The sequence below is a fragment of the Pelobates fuscus genome, chromosome 7, assembly GCF_036172605.1.
Source record: "Pelobates fuscus isolate aPelFus1 chromosome 7, aPelFus1.pri, whole genome shotgun sequence".
In the NCBI taxonomy this organism is placed as follows: Eukaryota; Metazoa; Chordata; class Amphibia; order Anura; family Pelobatidae; genus Pelobates; species Pelobates fuscus.
In genome coordinates, this window is record NC_086323.1 from 132320963 (window position 1) to 132342898 (window position 21936).

Below are 21936 nucleotides of genomic sequence, written 5' to 3' on the forward strand. Positions count from 1 at the left end.
CGCTGAGCCGTCCGTCTCTTGGTTCCTATTCGTGGGGATGTAGCCAAACAGCCGTTCATTCGGTATTTTGTTTCATGTGAATTTGTGGTAAACCAGATAGCTATGCCATGGAGCCTATTCGTGTGATTAAAGACTTTGGCTCCATGGCGATTAAACTGTATTCGTGTGGTCTGAGTGCCATTCACCTAATAATGTGCACTCAGACCTGAGCTATCTGGGGATATGTGACATGTCTATGTTTAATGTATAAAAAGTAACTTTATGTATTTTAAAGCATATTACTGTATTTGGGTCCCCACATGTGTAATGGAGTTTTGCCTTTGTCCTGGGAGATAATTTAATTACTTCTCCAATTATTTCCAGGGCAGAAGGAAGGAAGCCAGGATGCATTGTGGGGATGTTTGACTTCTGTGAGTCTGTAATGTGATACATGTCTGCCTGTGTTACAGTCTTCCATTTGGTCCCCTAGGGGAGTGTCCACCAGGTGGGAGACCTGCATAAATACAGGGGCAGGTAGCCCTCAATAAACAGACCACTGCTTGACCCTCAACACGGAGCCTTGTCTTGTTCTTGGGGGGATTCACTGTATGCTGATAGGGACTGACTGCCAGGAGTGTAAGCCGCTTGGGAGCTTTTCCTGTTCGTCTGCTAGCAGCTATTCGTGAGGTTCCAGTTCGGGAGTTTGGAGTGCTACCTTATTCCCTTGTATGCAGTTCGGGAGTTTGGTGCATTCACTTATATCCAATTCGTGAGTTTTGGTGATTTTACAGTAGCTGTGCCTGTCTTTGAAAAGGGGATTAACACCTAAACGAATTTGTACCCCTTTTCTGCTGAAACGGTCCGTTACAACTTTTATTTTTATGTTTATATATATTTTTTTCTTAACATGAGATAGGTATTTTGTCGTGATATATATGTAATCGATGCGTACTCTCAACAATAATACCTTTGTCATCATTTGTTTCAGACAATGAGTACCTTAAAGGATCACTATAGTGTCAGGAAAGCAAAGCGGTTTTCCTGACACTATAGTGCCCTAAGGGTGCCCCCTCCCTCAGGGTCCCTCTCCCGTGGCACTGAAGAGGTTAAAACCACTTCAGCAGCTTACCTTAATCCAGCGCCGGGCTCCCTCAGCGCTGGTGACCTCTCCTCCCCCGCCGACATCAGCTCCCGAGTGGAGCAGGATGCGCATGCGCGGCAAGAGCTGCACGCGCATTCTAACAGTCCATAGGAAAGCATTTCTCAATGCTTTCCTATGGACGTTCTGCACGCTGGATGCCAATTTCACATCCAGCGTCGTAGATACGCCTCTAGCGCAGGGGCGGACTGACAGGTCGGGCACTTCGGACATGGTCCAAGGGCCCGGCCGAGGTAGGGGGCCCGCCACCCAGCCACTTTGTATGTGTCTTTGGCAGAGACACACAACAAAATTTGCGCCGACCGCTGAGTTCAGCGCCTCCCTCGGGCCCTGCAGTGCTTACCAGAGGTGGAGCTAGGGTCCAAGGGAGCAGAGGAGAATTTCATCCCTGTGCGCGTGGGCGCGCAATGTCGTCGTCACGCACACCCATCGACATGCGCCGCCTGCACGGGCCACCCGCAATGCTTCACTGATCAGGAGCCCTGTGTAATGCCGCGGTGCAAGGAGTTTCCCCCTCCCTCCTTACCAACACGCTGAGAGAGAAGGGAGCCAGACACTCATCACACTCAGCCAGATGCCACCCTCCTGAACCAAAAAGGTATGTAAGCAGGGGGGTGGTAAAAATATGTAATGTGATCTGTGTGTGCATGTTATCTGTATGTGTTATAGTGTGTCTGTGTATCTGCATCTGTATGTATGTTTTGTGTATGTGTTAGTCTGCATGTGTATTAGTGTGTGTATATCTGTGTATGTGTTAGTGTGTGTCTGTGTATCTGTATGTATGATAGTGTGTGTATATCTGTATGTGTGTTAGTGTGTCTGTATCTGTATGAGTTAGTATGTGTCTGTGTATCTGCATGTGTGTTAGTGTGTATATCTGTGTATGTGTTAGTGTGTGTCTGTGTATCTGTATGTATGATAGTGTGTGTATATATGTATGTGTGTTAGTGTGTCTGTGTATCCGTATCAGTGTGTTTGTGTATCTGTATGTGTGTGCGTATGTGTATCTGTATATCTGTATGTGTGTTAGTGTGTCTGCATCTGTATGTGTTAGTATGTGTATGTGTTAGTCTGTATGTGTGTTAGTGTGTGTATATCTGTGTATGTGTTAGTGTGTGTCTGTGTATCTGTATGTATGATAGGGTGTGTATATCTGTATGTGTGCTAGTGTGTCTGTATATGTATGTGTTAGTATGTATCTGTGTATCTGTATGTGTGTTAGTGTGTGTATATCTGTGTATGTGTTAGTGTGTGTCTGTGTATCTGTATGTATGATAGTGTGTGTATATCTGTATGTGTGTTAGTGTGTCTGTATCTGTATGTGTTAGTATGTGTCTGTATCTGCATGTATGTTAGTGTGTCTGTGTATCCGTATCAGTGTGTTTGTGTATCTGTATGTGTGTGCGTGTGTGTGTATCTGTATATGTGTTAGTGTGTCTGTATCTGTATGTGTTAGTATGTGTCTGAGTATCTGTATGTGTGTTAGTGTGTGTATATCTGTGTATGTGTTAGTGTGTGTCTGTGTATCTGTATGTATGATAGTGTGTGTATATCTGTATGTGTGTTAGTGTGTCTGTATCTGTATGAGTTAGTATGTGTCTGTGTATTTGCATGTGTGTTAGTGTGTGTATATCTGTGTATGTGTTAGTGTGTGTCTGTGTATCTGTATGTATGATAGTGTGTGTATATCTGTATGTGTGTTAGTGTGTCTGTATCTGTATGTGTTAGTATGTGTCTGTATCTGCATGTATGTTAGTGTGTCTGTGTATCCGTATCAGTGTGTTTGTGTATCTGTATGTGTGTGCGTGTGTGTGTATCTGTATATGTGTTAGTGTGTCTGTATCTGTATGTGTTAGTATGTGTCTGAGTATCTGTATGTGTGTTAGTGTGTGTATATCTGTGTATGTGTTAGTGTGTGTCTGTGTATCTGTATGTAAGATAGTGTGTGTATATCTGTATGTGTTTTAGTGTGTCTGTATCTGTATGTGTTAGTATGTGTCTGTATCTGCATGTATGTTAGTGTGTCTGTGTATCCGTATCAGTGTGTTTGTGTATCTGTATGTGTGTGCGTATGTGTATCTGTATATCTGTATGTGTGTTAGTGTGTCTGCATCTGTATGTGTTAGTATGTGTGTGTATATCTGTGTATGTGTTAGTGTGTGTCTGTGTATCTGTATGTATGATAGGGTGTGTATATCTGTATGTGTGCAGTGGCGTACATACCAGGGTCGCAGGGGTCGCGGCTGCGACCGGGCCCGGCCCACCAGGGGGCCCGGCCGCCCCTGCGACCCGGTTTGTACCCACAGGGCCAGCCTCTTCTGCTGGGGGGCCCAGGAGCCGGCCACCTCCGGGCCCCCCGAGGCTGGCCTTGCTGTCACCCGGCTGGCGGGCGCGAGGGAGCACTGTCCCCTGGGTGCTCCCTCTTCAGCTCCCTCGCGCACCGCACTGAAACCGGAGCCGGAAGATGACGTCATCTTCCGGCTCCGGTATCAGTACGCGGCGCGCGAGGGAGCTGAAGAGGGAGCACCCAGGGGACAGTGCTCCCTCGCGCGCCCGCCAGCCGGGTGACCAGCAACACCACTGGACCCCAGGGAATCCCCCCAGCTCTCACACAGGTAAGGAGGCTGGGGGGATTAAATTTAAAAAAAAAAAGAAAAAACGTGTGTGTGTGAGTGTGTGTTAGTGAGTGTGTTAGTGAGAGTGGTAGTGAGTGAGTGTGTTAGTGAGAGTGTTAGTGAGAGTGTTAGTGAGTGTTAGTGAGTGTGTTAATGTGAGTGTGTTAGTGTTACTGAGTGTGTTAGTGTTAGTGAGTGTGTTAGTGAGTGGGTTAGTGTTAGTTAGTGTGTTAATGTGAGTGTGTGAGTGTTAGTGAGTGAGTGTGTGTGTTAGTGAGTGTGTTAATGTGAGTGTGTTAGTGTTAGTGAGTGTGTTAGTGTTAGTGAGTGTGTTAGTGTTAGTTTGTGTTAGTGTGTGTGTGTGTGTGTGTGTGTGTGTTAGTGAGAGAGTGTGTTAGTGAGTGTGTTAGTGTTAATGTGAGTGTGTTAGTGTTAGTGAGCGTTTTAGTGTTAGTGAGTGTGTTAATGTGAGTGTGTTAGTGTTAGTGAGTGTGTTAGTGAGTGTGTTAGTGAGTGTGTTAGTGAGTGTGTTAATGTGAGTGTGTTAGTGAGTGTGTGAGTGTTAGTGAGTGAGTGTGTGTGTTAGTGAGTGTGTTAATGTGAGTGTGTTAGTGTTAGTGAGTGTGTTAGTGTTAGTGAGTGTGTTAGTGAGTGTGTTAGTGTTAGTTTGTGTTAGTGTGTGTTAGTGAGAGAGTGTGTGTGAGTGTGTTAGTGTGAGTGTGTTAGTGTGAGTGTGTTAGTGTGAGTGTGTTAGTGTGAGTGTGTTAGTGAGTGTGTTAGTGAGTGTGTTAGTGTGAGTGATTGTGTTAGTGAGTGTGTGAGTGATTGTGTTAGTGAGTGTGTTAGTTTTAGAGTGTGTTAGTGTTAGTGTGTGTGTCTGTTACTGAGTATGTTTGTGTGCGTCTGTCACTGAGTGTGTGTCTGTCAGTAAATGTGTGCGTCTGTTCATGAGAGTGTGTGTGTGTGTGTGTCTAAAGCACTTACCTTTCTCCAGCGCCGGGCTCCCTTGGCGCTGGGGATCTCTCCATCCCGATCCGCCTCTCGGCTCCGAATGCACATGCGTGGCAAGAGCCACGCGCGCATTCAAACCGCCCATATAGGAAAGCATTACTCAATGCTTTCCTATGGACGTTCAGCGTCTTCTCACTGTGATTTTCACAGTGAGAATCGCAGAAAATCCTCTAGCGGCTGTCAATGAGACAGCAACTAGAGATGGATTAACCCTCAGTGAAACATAGCAGTTTCTCTGAAACTGCTGTTTTCAGCTGCAGGGTTAAAACTAGAGAGACCTGGCACCCAGACCACTTCATTGAGCTGATTTGATCTGGGTGTCTGTAGTGGTCCTTTAAGTGTATGTGTTTATGCATGCACTGGCGTACATACCGCGGTCGCACGGGTCGCAGCCCTGCGACCAGGTGCCCGCCCGCCATGTGTTTCGGCCCCAGCCCGCGCAGAGTAAGCGCGGGGGGGGGGCCCACAGATCAGTTTTCGCACCGGGGCCCCATGGGTTGTGTGTACGCCACTGTATGTGTGTTAGTGTGTCTGTATATGTATGTGTTAGTATGTATCTGTGTATCTGTATGTGTGTTAGTGTGTGTATATCTGTGTATGTGTTAGTGTGTGTCTGTGTATCTGTATGTATGATAGTGTGTGTATATCTGTATGTGTGTTAGTGTGTCTGTATCTGTATGTGTTAGTATGTGTCTGTATCTGCATGTATGTTAGTGTGTCTGTGTATCCGTATCAGTGTGTTTGTGTATCTGTATGTGTGTGCGTGTGTGTGTATCTGTATATGTGTTAGTGTGTCTGTATCTGTATGTGTTAGTATGTGTCTGTGTATCTGTATGTGTGTTAGTGTGTGTATATCTGTGTATGTGTTAGTGTGTGTCTGTGTATATGTATGTAAGATAGTGTGTGTATATCTGTATGTGTGTTAGTGTGTCTGTATCTGTATGTGTTAGTATGTGTCTTATCTGCATGTATGTTAGTGTGTCTGTGTATCCGTATCAGTGTGTTTGTGTATCTGCATGTGTGTGCGTGTGTGTGTATCTGTATATCTGTATGCGTATTAGTGTGTCTGTATCTGTATGTGTTAGTATGTGTCTGTGTATCTGTATCTGTATGTGTGTTAGTGTGTGTATATCTGTGTATGTGTTACTGTGTGTCTGTGTATCTGTATGTGTGTTAGTGTGTGTATATCTGTGTATGTGTTAGTGTGTGTCTGTGTATCTGTATGTTTGATAGTGTGTGTATATCTGTATGTGTGTTAGTGTGTCTGTATCTGTATGTGTTAGTATGTGTCTGTATCTGCATGTATGTTAGTGTGTCTGTGTATCCGTATCAGTGTGTTTGTGAATCTGTATGTGTGTGCGTGTGTGTGTATCTGTATATCTGTATGTGTGTTAGTGTGTCTGTATCTGTATGTGTTAGTATGTGTCTGTGTATCTGTATGTGTGTTAGTGTGTGTATATCTGTGTATGTGTTAGTGTATGTCTGTGTATCTGTATGTTTGATAGTGTGTGTATATCTGTATGTGTGTTAGTGTGTCTGTATCTGTATGTGTTAGTATGTGTCTGTATCTGCATGTATGTTAGTGTGTCTGTGTATCCGTATCAGTGCGTTTGTGTATCTGTATGTGTGTGCATGTTAGTCTGTCTGTATATCTGTATGTGTGTTAGTATGTGTCTGTGTATCTGTATGTGTGTTAGTGTGCGTATATCTGTGTATGTGTTAGTGTGTGTGTATCTGTATGTATGATAGTGTGTGTATATCTGTATGTGTGTTAGTGTGTCTGTATCTGTATGTGTTAGTATGTGTTTGTATCTGCATGTATGTTAGTGTGTCTGTGTATCCGTATCAGTGTGTTTGTGTATCTGTATGTGTGTGCATGTTAGTGTGTCTGTATATCTGTATGTGTGTTAATATGTGTCTGTGTATCTGTATGTGTGTCAGTGTGTGTATATCTGTGTATGTGTTAGTGTGTGTATCTGTATGTATGATAGTGTGTGTATATATGTATGTGTGTTAGTGTGTGTGTATCTGTATGTGTGTACAAACACTGCTCGGGCTAAGTTCAACCCTGCAAGGATTGGAAAATGGTAGATACCCATCGGGCAAAGTATTATGGTAGTTGTAAGAAAGATGGGGATCTACCTTTTTTTCCATCCTAATGATAGGTGGAGCGAAAAAAAATATTGCACCAGCACCCACTCTAATTTAGGTCAATAACGTGAATACAAAACCTTTTTAATGGTAGGAAAGGGGGTCTGGGGACCCCACTACAGCCCCTGTCCCCCCACAACCACCCAACACTACTGTCTCTATCTGCAATTCGAACCCCTATGCCCCCTCTATAGCGCCTTTCCACCCATTAGAGCCCCTGTTGCCCATTAGAGCCCTTATCTTCCCACTACAGCCCCAGTCCCACACACTACAACTCCTGTCCCCTACTGAAGCCTCTTCCCCCCCACATTACAACTCTTTCTGTAACACATGCATGTGTTAGTGATATATATTTGTGTCTCTTGCAAGTTGATGGGTACACGGGGCCCCGTGATCTCCTGTTGCCCGAGGGCCCCATGAGTTGTCAGTCCGCCCCTGCTCTAGCGACTGTCAGGAAGACATCAACTAGAGTTTGGATTTCTCTGAAACTGCTAGGTTTACATGTGAAGGGTTTAAACCTGGGGGACCTGGCTGAAGTGGTCTGGGTGACTATAGTGTCCCTTTAACTCTATCCTTTCTTATTACGTTGTGTTTTGTTTCGATCTAATTAAAATCCTATCTTTATTTTAACCTTTATTCAATGATTAATTAACAAGTGTACAAAAAATATGACTAACAAACATATAGTGCAACATTTATCAAGTTCTATTATACGCTATTATAATTTTATATAACTGGTTATATTACTAGCTTTGTAATTCTAATTATCTAGCGAGTCATTCGCAAAATTTTATAAAGCTAAATTCCTGTATGCAAAGTGTTAAGAAATTTGTGTGATGTTCAGTGTAGAAATTCTATTCAAATCAGACCGTATATCTTTATGTAAACGGATCTTATCTGCATTTCTATACAACCCTTTTTCCATTTTGCGCTGGTATACTATATGTCTGACCATTTGGGTGCAATGGGTGTCTTCCAATTTATTGCTATTATAAGCTTTATGGCCTTAAACAAATGTATCAGGAATGCTATTTGTTCACACAGTAATGTATTTTAAACTAGAATAAATGTAATTATTTACACAGGCTGTGTTAATAAGATACATTGTTTGTGTTCTAAAGTACATTTTAGTTGCATAAATTGTTATTCGTGAGTCACCTAAAATTTCTCAGAACAGCGAAGCACACCCCTAAAATGAAAGTGACTTTCTTTGTCTAGTTGCAATGTTGTGAGGCATGTGACAGTGTTGCATTATTTGTGGTGTAAACCCTGTTCCCTGTCTGTCTTCCCAAAGTGCCGTATAACCGTATTTCCCTTCTGCCGTCCAACTTGGAAATGAGGCATGTGCATGATGCACACGCAACTTGGAGAGATATCGGTTTCTACAGCAATGTATGTGGGCAGCGCAGAAGATACTAAACAAAGCATAACCTGCCAAATGTCACGGCTGCTTTCAGCATATTGGGCACTTCCATGCATGCTTAGTAGCTGGAATTGAGTTTATGGAATAAAAATAAAAACACCATAGGCCACAATGACAGGATCTTTATTGGTGGAGCCACTTCCTGGTCAATTATCCCGCTGTGAATTTAGGAACTTTGATTTTTCTTTAATTTACATATTTTCTGTATTATTTTAATGCAGTAAATATAATGCAATGCCGCACAGAATTAAAAGTGAAAACTTATTCCAAGTCATAACATTGAGCATGTCATGCATTCTGTTCTATAGAGTGTGTGACAAATGTACAATACAAATGTGGGGGCAAGTAGTTTAACCCCTTAAGGACCAAACTTCTGGAATAAAAGGGAATCATGACATGTCACACATGTCATGTGTCCTTAAGGGGTTACACTTAGACTGCACTCTTTTAATGTAGGATGGATTGATAGCAAAGAGCATTGGTGGGTTAAAATTTAGCTGTGGCGAGTACAAATTCAATGCCATGCACCCTCCAAGTTTGCACTGGTGACTAATTTTTTAAGTCCTAGTTTGTACAATAGGACTTACAATTTTAAGCCACAGTGGGGGATGTATAACAGGCACTATTTCGTAAGGTGGTGTGCTCAGTTCAATCCTAACTGTAGTTTGGATGATATTTTTTTTTTACCACTGTTGCCCAAAAATGTCCAGTCAGTCGTGCAAAGCAGATGCAAATATCTTAATTTAATATCTGACTTTATCCCAATATAAGTAACCAGACTCTCTTATATCATATTATATTATATTATATTATATTATAACAAGCACATAAAAGTGGGAGAAGTTTGCACTCTTGGGTAGAAATTATAATTACCCGATGCTTAATCCTGTAGGATATTATGCTCATAAATATATGGATAACATTCAAGGTATTATTTTTTTTTTTGGTTAAGACAACTTTTATTTAGCATCAGCGTTTCAGATTCCAAAAAAAAACTTTCATTAAATCTCTCTGTGAGTTTTTTTTTTACACAGCAATTTGGGTAATAATTCTTAGAGTAAGTCAAACTGCTGAGATGGTGGATGCCCAGCTTAGATAGGAGGCATTCATTTACATTGCATTAGTTGCATTGTACATCGTAACATGATTTATTGCTCTTACATTCATAGAGGTATTGCAACGCGGAGTCGCTTGGTATGCTGCATGGAATTCATTGAGGGTTCTATTTAAGGATTTAGGAGGATTTGTACATATGTCCACAGGAAGTCATTGACTGAATAGTTTACACCTTTAACAGTTTAATGCATACATATTCACATATGTTCTTCATACATTATGTTCTTCGTACAATTGTTTATTCTTCAAAATAATTGTATTGTTTGATTATGAATATGTTTTGTTTTTTCCCGTTTTTATTTTATTGAAAATGTTTGTGTAATACTATTTAAAAATAAATCACTAAAAATCATTTAACTAGAAAAGGCTTGAGGAGTGCGTATCAGAAACAAACACTGTGATTTGTGTGTCTTGTCCTCTCGAAGTAGAGCTATATCAGTTGGTTACATAACTACACTTAGTGGCATCCCAGTGTAAGAAGTTATTCAGCCAGTTTCCCTACATGACGTCAAAGCAGTCCCTTGGTGTTCACACAAAAAATCTTTCTGCATACAAATAAAGATAAAAAAGTAACACCACACTTTCTCCAGGAGAATTAATGCCAGTCCTTTCAGTGACCCATATTATTAGAAAATCCACTTATTCGCCATAATCAGAGCAGTCAAATTATTGACAGGAACTGTAAAAGGAACTTTGTAACTTAAACAGTATTTGAAATGTGCATACAAGAAGGGAAATAAAAATATAAATATGAGAGAGAACGGTTTGAAAGTACTGAGAATGAGTTATTGCTTATGTTGCTGTCCATGGTCCTTAATTACCAGATTCTAGCATGGAATATCTTACTGCACACGTAGGTAATTCCAACTTGCACCAGGTCTTTAACTTGTTAAAGAAACATTCCAAGTGTTGCAGGTCTTAGCTCAGGAGAGCTAACAAGTAAATGGCAACATCAGTCTATCTCTGGCGTTATTAGTGGAGGCTTGAAGCAGCGCCAGATGTATCCATGGTAAGAAATCGAACCGTTCAATAACAATTTGATTATTTACAGTAGAGAAGGACATGAACACTCCTGGCACCATAGCCACTACAATGAGCTGTAGTTGTTATGGTGCTTGGAGTGTTCCTTTAAGGTTGAATAATTCTCTCATAACAAATCAGTCTGTATATGTCCTATATTAAAAGGGAACTGTCTGCTAATTAATAGTGGTAGGGCTGCATAGAGATATCCTGCATTTGATGGTGGCATGATAGCATGAATCTAATTGGTTTATCTCGACAAAAGTGAAGTGCTCACAGATTTAGACAGATTTGTGAACAATATTTGAGAGAAATAGGCCTTTTGTGTACATAGAAAAAGTCTTAGATCTTTGAGTTCAGCTCGTGATAAATGGGGGCAAAAATAAAAAAGTTGAGTTTATAATTTTGTTCATTGAATGTACACCTAAGCATTGAGTAGAGCATGGTATCCAACATACAAGTCTACTTACCAAGATTTCATACTGATGATATGGTACAAGGCCAGAGGTAATGATTATAAAGACACTGTAAGTACCAAGCCCACTATATGTTAATGAATTGGTTTTGGTGTATAAATTCTGCCCCTTTGTCTTACAATGTAAAATATAGACATTTCCGAGAAATGACAATGTTTACATTTTGCCAAAAACAATCATCTAGTGAATGTCAACCTCTTGGGTGGCTTCTTCCCTCAATTTTCGAAGGACTTCACATTCACATGCAGTGCCATGATGACATCAAAGGCAACTAATCATTTTCACAGAGAATCATTGTATTTAGTGCTTCTCCCTCAAATTAAAGGATCACTGCAGTACCTGCGCATGTGTCATATGCCCACATTACTGCTCTAGGAAAAACATTTAATTGGACAGATATCACCATTAGTTTTGATATCACTATGGATGGTCAGGCTGCAGAGAGAAGTCCATCTTTGAGATTAATTTATTTATCTTTTTTTTTTTTGTTAACGAAACGGGCCCATATATCTAAAGCTGTTAAGGAGCATATCACTCTTAAAAACAATATTTATTTTTTTTTTAAATGTAGAGTGTTCTTCTAAACTGAATAGTATTTTCAGTAGGTTATCACTCTAATGAATGTAAACATTATTTTAAAGGAACCTCCTTAATGAATGCGACCAATTGAGCACATTTTCCCTTTTTAATAACCCTGTGTTGAAAAAATATGGTCAATTATAATGGTGAACTTGTTTTTTTTTTTTAGGCAAACATAGGAATTCCTAGTTGTGTAGCTCATCGAGTTTGGCATGTAACCCCTGAGAATGTGACCTTCAAACGCACAGTGAGAGCTTCATATTTTTTTCTAATCAATGATAATTAACTCTGCTTCTTTAAATAACCCATTTAAACCAACATCCCTGTTTATTACTTCTCTCTTAATCTGTGATGACTGGTGGCGTGTTACCTCTGGGATCTGAGACATGTTTTCTTATGAGATGAATAGGCCTTTAGAGACCAAGATGGTATTGAGGTATCTACGACATTGAATATCATAAATATCATCAACAGGCACTGAGGCAAACCGATAAATTGTACACTGTAAGAGATAAAATGCATGAATGCACACAAACAGCATACATGACATTTAGGATGTCACACAAATAACACACCTATCAATGACACCTATCTCTTCCAGTAAGAAATGCAATGAGTAGTATAGCGTAGATACGTCACATATACAAATTCCAGTAATCATTCAAGCTCTTACATCTTTCTGTACATCTAGAAACATCTTCAGGGTATTTGGCTGTATACCTGCAGATCAGCAGGTTGAGTGTGTCCCCCCAGGGTCTAATATACATGCCCCAGTCTGCCTGAGAAAAGCCATATGTTCTAATGTATAATATCATTGATTTTGCAGCGTCTGGCTGTCCGGCCTATTCTTCTCCATGATATATGACTTCTGCCCATAACAATCTTCAAGAGCACTGATATTTGATCAATCACTTTTACATCCCTGTTATTATTATTACTATTATTTATAAGGCACCAATATATTTTGCAGAGCTGTACAATGGGTAAATTAATGACAGATAAGCGATAGTAGCGGTACATTATATGACTGGTTGTAAGTTACAAAAGAAAAGGAAAATCATGTATGTGAAGTCTAAAATCTAATATTCATAACACTTTTATGCTTAGTATAATGGCCCATGAGCTTGCAATCTAGAAAGGATGATGCTGCAATGACAGAGTAGTTTGGCTTTTATAATTATTATATTTCATATTGTTCTTTATTCCATTGTTGCGCTCAAACAACATTTACACTTGTATATAGAAATACTGGGCCTATTGAATCAGCAGCCCCTCATTACTGGGCAACAGGGGTTGCTGACTGAAATATAGGTTTCACTGAATGGCAAGGACTCCCTATTCATACTGACCTGCACAGGGTTGTTCTGAGAAGAGGAGCTATTTATTTGCACTGTATCATAGTTACTGAAAGATCAGTGTATCCTGGTTTTCATGCAATGATAATCTTGTTGGCCATTAAGCACTGCACACAATACTCTTATTTTCACCAACCGTTGAGCTACTACCAGTGAGTAATCTAAAGTAATCTTCACTTTGGGGTTCATTCACCAAACATTCTTTTGAAAATCTAGATACAAATTTTAGACAAAAATAAATGTCGTCCAACTTGTATTGATGTGATGTATTTGACCTATCCTTTTCAAGGTAGTTGTAAATAAAAGCATGCACCTCAATACCTTTGTACTTCTACCTGGCTCACAAACACATACTTTATGTTCATTTAAAATTTCTGAATATTATCATTTTTATTCCTTTGTTTCATCAACATTCTATCATCTGTTACCCAAACTATTACATACACTACTATCCACACTTTTACACACATGCACACAAACATATACATACATACAGACATATGCACTCACACAGGCACATAAACATACTGACACACTGCCGTACACACACAATCTACACACAAGCACACACACGGACACAGGGCCGGCGCTACCTGTAAGGCGGACTAGGCAGCCGCCTAGGGCGCCCCTTGGGAAGGGGCGCCCCCAGGAGCACCGGACCCCTCATGCTGCAGCCGCCCGAGCGCTCTGTAGAGAGCCTCAGGCAGCTGCAGCTTTGCCCGGGCTGGTGCGTCCATGAGGGCGCACCGCCCGGGCGCAGCATGAGGAGAGGGGCTGACAGGAGGGAAGCGCTCAGCGCTCCCTCCTGTCACTCCCTCACTGTATGGTCCGCCGGTACAGGGAGCATCTGTCTCCTGTACCCGGCCGGACTAACAGGAAGTGCACACTGAGTTCCCTGTACCCGCGGATCATACAGAGCTCGGCCACGCTGGGGTGGGGATAAATAGAAGGGGGGGGAGATAAATAGAAAGGGGGGAGATAAATAGAAAGGGGGGGGAGATTAATAAAAAGGGGGGGAGATAAATATAAAGGGGGGGAGATAAATATAAAGGGGGGAGATAAATAGAAAGGGGGGGAGATAAATAGAAAGGGGGGAGATACATTGAAAGAGGGGGGATAAATTGAAAGGGAGGGAGGGGAGAGAAATTGAAAGGGGGGGATAAATTGAGAGGGAGGGGGGAGATAAATTGAAAGGGGGAGATAAATTGAAAGGGGGGGATACATTTAAAGGGAGGGGGGAGATAAATTGAAAGGGGGGGAGATAAATTGAAAGGGAGGGGGGAGATAAATTGAAAGGGGGGGAGAGAAATTGAAAGGGGGAGAGAAATTGAAAGGGGGAGATAAATTGAAAGGGAGGGGGGAGATAAATTGAAAGGGGGGGTAAATTGAAAGGGGGGATAAATTGAAAGGGAAGGGAGGGGAATTGAAAGGGGGGGATAAATTGAAAGGGAAGGGGGGGATACATTAAAAGGGATGGGGGGAATAAATTGACAGGGAGGGGGGAGATAAATTGAAAGGGGGGAGATAAATTGAAAGGGGGAGATAAATTGAAAGGGGGGGATAAATTGAAAGGGAGGGGGGAGATAAATTGAAAGGGAGGGGGGAGATAAATTGAAAGGGGGGGAGATAAATTGAAAGGGGGAGAGAAATTGAAAGGGGGGGAATTGAAAGGGGGGAGATAAATTGAAAGGGGGGAGATAAATTGAAAGGGAGGGGGAGATAAATTGAAAGGGGGGGAGATAAATTGAAAGGGGGGAGATAAATTGAAAGGGAGGGGGATAAATTGAAAGGGGGGGATACATTGAAAGGGAAGGGAGGGGAATTGAAAGGGGGGATAAATTGAAAGGGAAGGGGGGATACATTAAAAGGGATGGGGGGAATAAATTGACAGGGAGGATGGGGGATAAATGGACAGGGAGGGTGGGGGGATAAATTGAAGGGGGGGGGAATAAATTGACAGGGGGAAAATAAATTGACAGGGAGGGGAGGAAGAAATTGACAGAGAGGGGGAATGAGAGTGGGGAGGGGAGAAGAGAAGAGAAGAGAGTGACAACAGGGTAGAAGAGAGTGACAACGGGGGAGAAGAGAGGGACAGGCAGGGGAGATAGTGACAAGAGAGGGGGGGAGAGAGGGACAAGGGGGGGAGAAGAGAGTGACAAAGGAGGGGGGGAGAAGAGAGTGACAATGGAGGCGGGAGAGATTGACACCCATCACACACACACACACAATGCACCCCTTACACACAGAAAAACACACAATGCATTACACAAACAGACACACACACACAAGCAATGCAACCCTTACACACAATGCATCCCTTGCACACACAGAAACACTCAATGCACCCCTTACAGACGCACACACTGCATCCCGTGCATACACAGAAACATACCGTGCAGCCCTTACACATACAAACACAGATTCACACAATGCATTCCTTACACACATATCAGGACATCCCCTACACATTCCACCCCCTGTGAACAAACTCATTGGTGAAACATGAAGGTGGACCCTGGGATCCAGACCTTGAGCTGTGTAAAGGGCCCCCAAAAAATGGAGCTGCTTCCCGTTCTCCCAGAACATTGATTTTTGTGACCACAGTTACAAACAGCCTCCAGAGCAAAAATCCTTGCACCGGCCCTGCACGGACATATACATACACTCACATAGACACATATACTGTGCGTGTATATACAAAATTTTGTATCATATTTAAACAATCAAGTTTGGAAAAGGGAGTGGGGGACCTTGAGAATTCTGTGCCCATGGGTGATCGTGCTGTAAATTTAGTCCTGATATTTGCATTTAACTTTTAGTGATTGTATAATGCAAGCTTGTCTCTCTGCTTGCCCCTACATAGGATACCTATATGCTGCCGTTGGCCCCGGCAAGTGGGGCAGGCCAGCGGGTGGTAACGGGCCGGTGGAGGATCTCGACAGCTTCTGGACCGAAGGCCACAGAGCACCAGGGAGGGACGTAGGATTCCCCTCCACATGCCCGTCATGGAGGAACCGGAATTACCTGGGGTGTGAGCCACCGCTCCTCTGGCGGAACAGCAGGCAGGCAGACTGCAGCACTCTCACAGCAAGAAGGACTGGAATTGGAACCTGGGATAGAGAGATCCCTTCTCCTCAACCGTGCATTGGAGTGCGCTTGTGCTTGGCAGGGGTTAGGGGGGACTCAGGGCTAGTGTGGGGAAGGTCAAAGAGAATTGGTGCAATTTCTCCATTTAGTGCTTGGCCAGTTGGCGACTGCGGGGACCGTTGCGGGCGACGGGCTGCCCCTTCAGGTACAGGTGAGGTGAGTACTTCAGGGGGACCTGTCTGTGACATTGCCCCCCTGGAGTTAAATGTGTCTTTGGAGGTGAGAGAAAAGATACTTAAGGGTGAGTATGTGGACCTACTCTCCTTGGTCCCATTTGACATGGTGTCGGCAGATAGACAATGTTGGTGTGACGTGGCTGAGGGCGAAAAAGATAAGCAGCACCCCCATACCTTTGGGAATTGTTTTTGTATTTAGACTTGATTTGGGGGGCTTATAAGGTGTACGGGGGGGCAATGCTGGCTTATTTCGGTGCGCAATACGGAAACCTGTGGTTGCTTCTCATTAATCCCTGTCGTCCGTTGGCATCTTACTTTCCGGAGGAGTGTCGGCGGGTCACAAGAAGGGCATCTGTTGGCTCTTTAACGAAAGCCACTGCAGAGGGTTAAGCAGTTGTAGGTTTAACCCCTTAAGGACACATGACGTGCGTGACACGTCATGATTCCCTTTTATTCCAGAAGTTTGGTCCTTAAGGGGTTAAGCATGAGTTCTCCTACTGTGGTGGGGCTCAGCGTCCAAGGATGACGTTCCTCGAGGAGAGGATGCCAGTGAAGGCGAAAAGACTGGTGCTGTGGCTCGCACTCTATCACAGGCATTCCCGTTTACTCCGTCGGGGGAGGCGTCATTGCTCCTAACCTGTTCTCGATTCGGGGTAATGAGGGGGGCGTATGGCGGAAATCTGTCTTACCCATTGGGGTCCTCGGCTCACGATGGGATTTCAAAGGAGAACTGTCAGGTGCGATACGCTTCTTTTGATCGGGCTTTGATCTTGGTTCACGCAGCAGGACCCGGGGCACGGTCGGTGACAGTTCACCCAGATTGTTTTCATCTGTTGGGGTGTCAATTTCAGGGTAATTTTTCTACGACATGTGCCTTCTCATGGGTTGTTCGATTTCTTGTTTTTATTTTGACGTTTTCGGTTCCTTGTTGGAATGGATTGTGGCGGTTTCGGGCTGTTCTTCCCTCCTTCACTGTGTTGGTCTGGCTAATTCCTCACAGTGTAGCGGTTTGGCCATCTCTTCTGCACTAGTCGGATCTCAGGTTTGTATGGACTTGTTGTTCCACTTTCATACGGTTATGTCAGATTTTGGGGTTCCAGAGGCTGAGGAGAAAACGGAGGGCCCTAGTACGATTATTTCTTCCTGGGGATTACATACAGTTGGCTAATAAAGTTTTTCACTTGCCGAAGACCAAGCTTCAAGTTGTCATCTCTAGTGGATCAGGTTTGAGGTGCTCCCTATTGGGTTATTTGAATTCTGCAATCCCTACAGGACCATTTGCATTTTGGCTGTAAGTCATGCCCATGGGGCGTGCTTTCAGTCACTGACTTTCCTTGGCTGTGTTTTGTATTCATCTACCTTTTAACTTTACTCGCCTTTTGGGAGTTTGGCGTTTTGTTCCTTGTGGGTTACAGTAGTCAGACATTTTGGTGCAGTTTTTCAGAAGGAGGTCCTTTAGTTTAAAAAAGAAGTGGAATTTCTAATTTGGTGAGTGCTTTTAGAGTGCTTAGTATTGGAGATTCGTTCCAGTGCATGCATATGAGTTCTTATCCATTCACTAGAGTGTTTATGTTGGTGTAGCGCTCGTTAGGAGTGGATGATAGTGGTTATTCAACCCATTCATTCCGCATCGGTCTGACTCTGCAAGAAAACAGGTCAGGTCTGTCAGACTCTTCCACTTGGCTGCTGGGTCGCTGGGAATCGAGCAAGTTTTCAATTGTATGTTCGGCCTTTAAAAGGTGCTTTTATAGGTGCCTGGGTATGGTTAATGTTCGGTTTATTTCTTTATTGTTAGATATTCTCTATATGTTTGGATCCTTGGGCATTCTTTTATTTATTGGGCAGCTTGTCAGGTAGACCAGGATCTTGGGATTACTCATCACCAGCTCAATTTTAGGTGGTGTGGGATCAGGGGGTTGCTCTGGCAGCAATGTTATCTGGAGTGATCGCTTCGGCGATATATGATGCAACCAGTTATACTGCTGATTACGGTGATCCATGTTGGTGGTAGTTACCTCGGTCAAGAGCGTGCAACGCAAAAAGGGGTATAGTGAGGTGGATGTCGCTTCAACATGATAATATCATGATTCGCATAATGCTTGGGTGGATTGGTGATTCCTCATGTTCAACTAGAAGGAGATAACCAGAATTCTATGTGTACTGATTTGGTTCATCTTACTCATGTTGGTTTGGATACATTTAATATGGGGTTACAATCAATAATTACACAGGCGCTGGCTTTGGGGGACGCATCCCCCCTCCTTCTAGTAGGGGTGGTGGTCTGCGGTGGCGGGTTTCCTGCGCCAGCAAGTTTGGTAAATGAATAATGCCCGGACGGGCCTGGGGAGTCACAGCCTGAATTTGGTTGATGACGAAGGACAGGCTGAAAAGGCCCTGGAAGAAGTTTAAAGTGTACCTGTCTGCTGGGTAACACCAGCAGCTGACAGTATTTTATTATGCTGGTTTAAATAAAGCTGTGGTCGTTGCCCTTACCCACTTAACACGGTGTTGTGTTACTTATTGGGAACGGAAGGGTAACAGGATTTGGTGATCGAAGGAGTCAGCAGTCAAGGCCAACTCCCGGAGCGATTAGGGAGGGGGGAGCATGACTGCTGCCCTGAGGGGTTGGCATAGCAACCAAAAGGATACAGTTTTTTTTTTACAGTTGAAAGCAGGGAATTCTGGGGAAAATGACCAGACTACTGGTGAAAAATGCTGAGGGAGCCTGGCAGTGTCTTTCCCCACCCACCCTCCCCAATGGTTCTATTATGGAATTGTTGTTTTGTTTTGTGTTTTCTTTGTTTTTATTCTGTCACAGCTGTGGGTTTCCTGCTCCAGTAAGTTTGGTAAATGAATAATGCCCGGACGGGCTTGGGGAGTCGCAGCCTGAATTTGGTTGATGACGAAGGACAGCCTGAAGAGGCTCTGGAAGAAGTTTAAAGTGTACCTGTCTGCTGGGTAAAACCAGCAGCTGACAGTATTTTATTATGCTGGTTTAAATAAAGCTGTGGCCGTTGCCCTTACCCACTTAATATGGTGTTGCGTTACTTATTGGGAATAGAAGGGTAACGGGATTTGGTGATCGAAGAATTTAGCAGTCATGTCAATTTTGTTCTGATATTTGCATCTAACTTTTAGTGATTGTATAATGCAAGCTTGTCTCTGAGCTTGCCTCACTGCTTGCCCCCACTTAGGATCCCCATATGCTGCTCTTCAACCAGAGTGTCTCTCTGCTTCTACCTACCTAATATGTCTCCTTCCTTCTCCACATTTAGTGTGCTTCCATACATCGCTCACTCATGGTGCCTCCTGCTACTCTTATTAAATGTGCTTTCTGTATCTCTCAGTCACTAACATTCTCATTTACCAAAGTGAGAATTTAAGATAAATTCAAAGTGAATTTTTAAATTTAAAGGACCACTATAGTGCCAGGAAAACAACCTTAGGTCCCCCTCTCCCTCATGGCCTCCCTCCCGCCTGGCTGAGGGGTTACAACACTTACCTTTCTCCAGCGCCGGGCTCCCTCGGCGCTGGGAAACTCTCCTCCTCCTGCCGTCGTCAGCACCAAATGTGCATGCGCGGCAAGAGCCGCGTGCGCATTCAAACCCCCCATAGAAAAGCATTACTCATTGCTTTCCTATTGGACGTCAGCATCTTCTCACTGTGATTTTCAGTGTGAGAATCGCGGAAGCGGCCTTTTGTTGCTGTCAGTGAGACAGCCACTAGAGGCTGGATTAACCCTCAGTGTAAACATAGCAGTTTCTCTAAAACTGCAGGGTTAAAACCTGGGGTCCTGGCACCCAGACCACTTTATTGAGCTGAAGTGGTCTGGGTGCCTATAGTGGTTCTTTAAGGCCAGAGTATCTGAATGGAAAGTATAGCTGTACTTGGTGAATTTTTCCAGTTCGGCTATTTTGATCTTAAATTTGAAATTCACCATGATTTCTGACTTCAGTGAACAGCGTTTCCCCTGCTTTTCTATCTTAGTGTGGCTCCCTGTTTTGCTTACTCAATGTGCTTGCTTGCTTCTCTCACCCAATGGAATTATGTATAGAATACTTTTGGGTAGGCCATGACTAAGCAGGACTGGCACTATCCGAGCGCCGGCCTCCCTGTGTTCCATGACGGGCCAGTGGGGAGATCAAAGATCTCCCTCACCGGCCCATGTAGTGTATTGCCGCTGGCAGGGGAGAAAGGGAGGGAGACAGGCGAGGAACCCGGAGGAGCGCTATCTTGCAACTCCGCAGGGTTCCTCTCATGAGATTCGGAACATTGCCATGGTAACGCTGCGGGTCTTGCGAGAGTGAACTCTAGCCCCACAGGCTAGAGTTCACTCACTACTAGCACCACAATGGATTGCAGCACGGTCCCACCGCCCATGCTAAAGGTAAGAAGGGAGGGTGGGATATAATCGATGCTTCTTTGTGTTTTTATTTTATTAATATATAGATAATAATCTGCCCCCCTAACACACAAGCCCTCCAAACATATTCACACACCAGCACCCTCACTCACACACACACACTGCACCCCTAACACTCACAGCACCCTACCTCTCACACTCACACTGGACCCATGACACTCACAGCACCCTCACTCACACACACACACTGCACTCCTGGCACTCACAGCACCATCACTCACACACACACACACACACTGCACCCCTTGCACTCACAGCACCATCATTCTCACACACACACTGCACCCGTGGCGCTCACAGCACCCTCACTCACACACACACACTGCGCCCCTGACACTCACAGCACCCTTACTGTCACCCACACACACACACATAACACCCTCACTCAAACACAGCACCCTCACACACACTGCACCCATCACTCACACACAGCACCCCTCTTGCACACACACTACACCCCTCACACATACACACATCACCCTAACACACAGCACCCTCACACACACACACACTGCACCCCTGATACTCACAACACACTTACTCACACACATATACACTGCACTCCTGACACTCACGGCACCCTGTCACACGCACACACACACACACACACACACACATGTCACCCCTGAGACTCACAGCAGCCTCACACACACACACTGCACCCTCATACACAGCTTCCTCACATGTACATAGCACCCTCACTCAAACACAGCATCCTCACACACACACTGCACCCATCACTCACACACTGCACCCATCACTCACACACTGCACCCCTCACACACAAAGCACCCTTACCCACACAGCACCGTCACACACACACTGCACCCATCTTGCACATACACTACACCCCTCACACACACACACACACACAGAGCACCCTCACACACACACTGAACAATGCTCTTTCTTGGCATTTTTGTCTCCTGGTATCCCATCTATGGAGACACCAGAGGCAAATTTCAAGCAAACACAGTGCAAGCATGTTATTAAATTTTCTTGCTCTGTGCAGAACAAATACAGGGCTTTTTTCATGCTAGAGCTCTTCAGCAGAGCTCTGCGCATGGTCTGCTCTGGAAGAGCATTGAACCAACATGCTCACTTTGTGCTGGGGAGTGCTTGCCATTGGTGATGACAAAACACACCCTTTCTGGCCCCACCCTCTTTTCAGTGGGCCACTGTAGCTAAAAAAAAATGCCCAGGCCGAATTGTCTTTCCAGTCTGGCCCTGGTTTGGGACAATGTTCTAAAAATGAAGTATACTAGTCACCAAGGAAACAAATAGAATGCTTGTACAGAATGCTCCC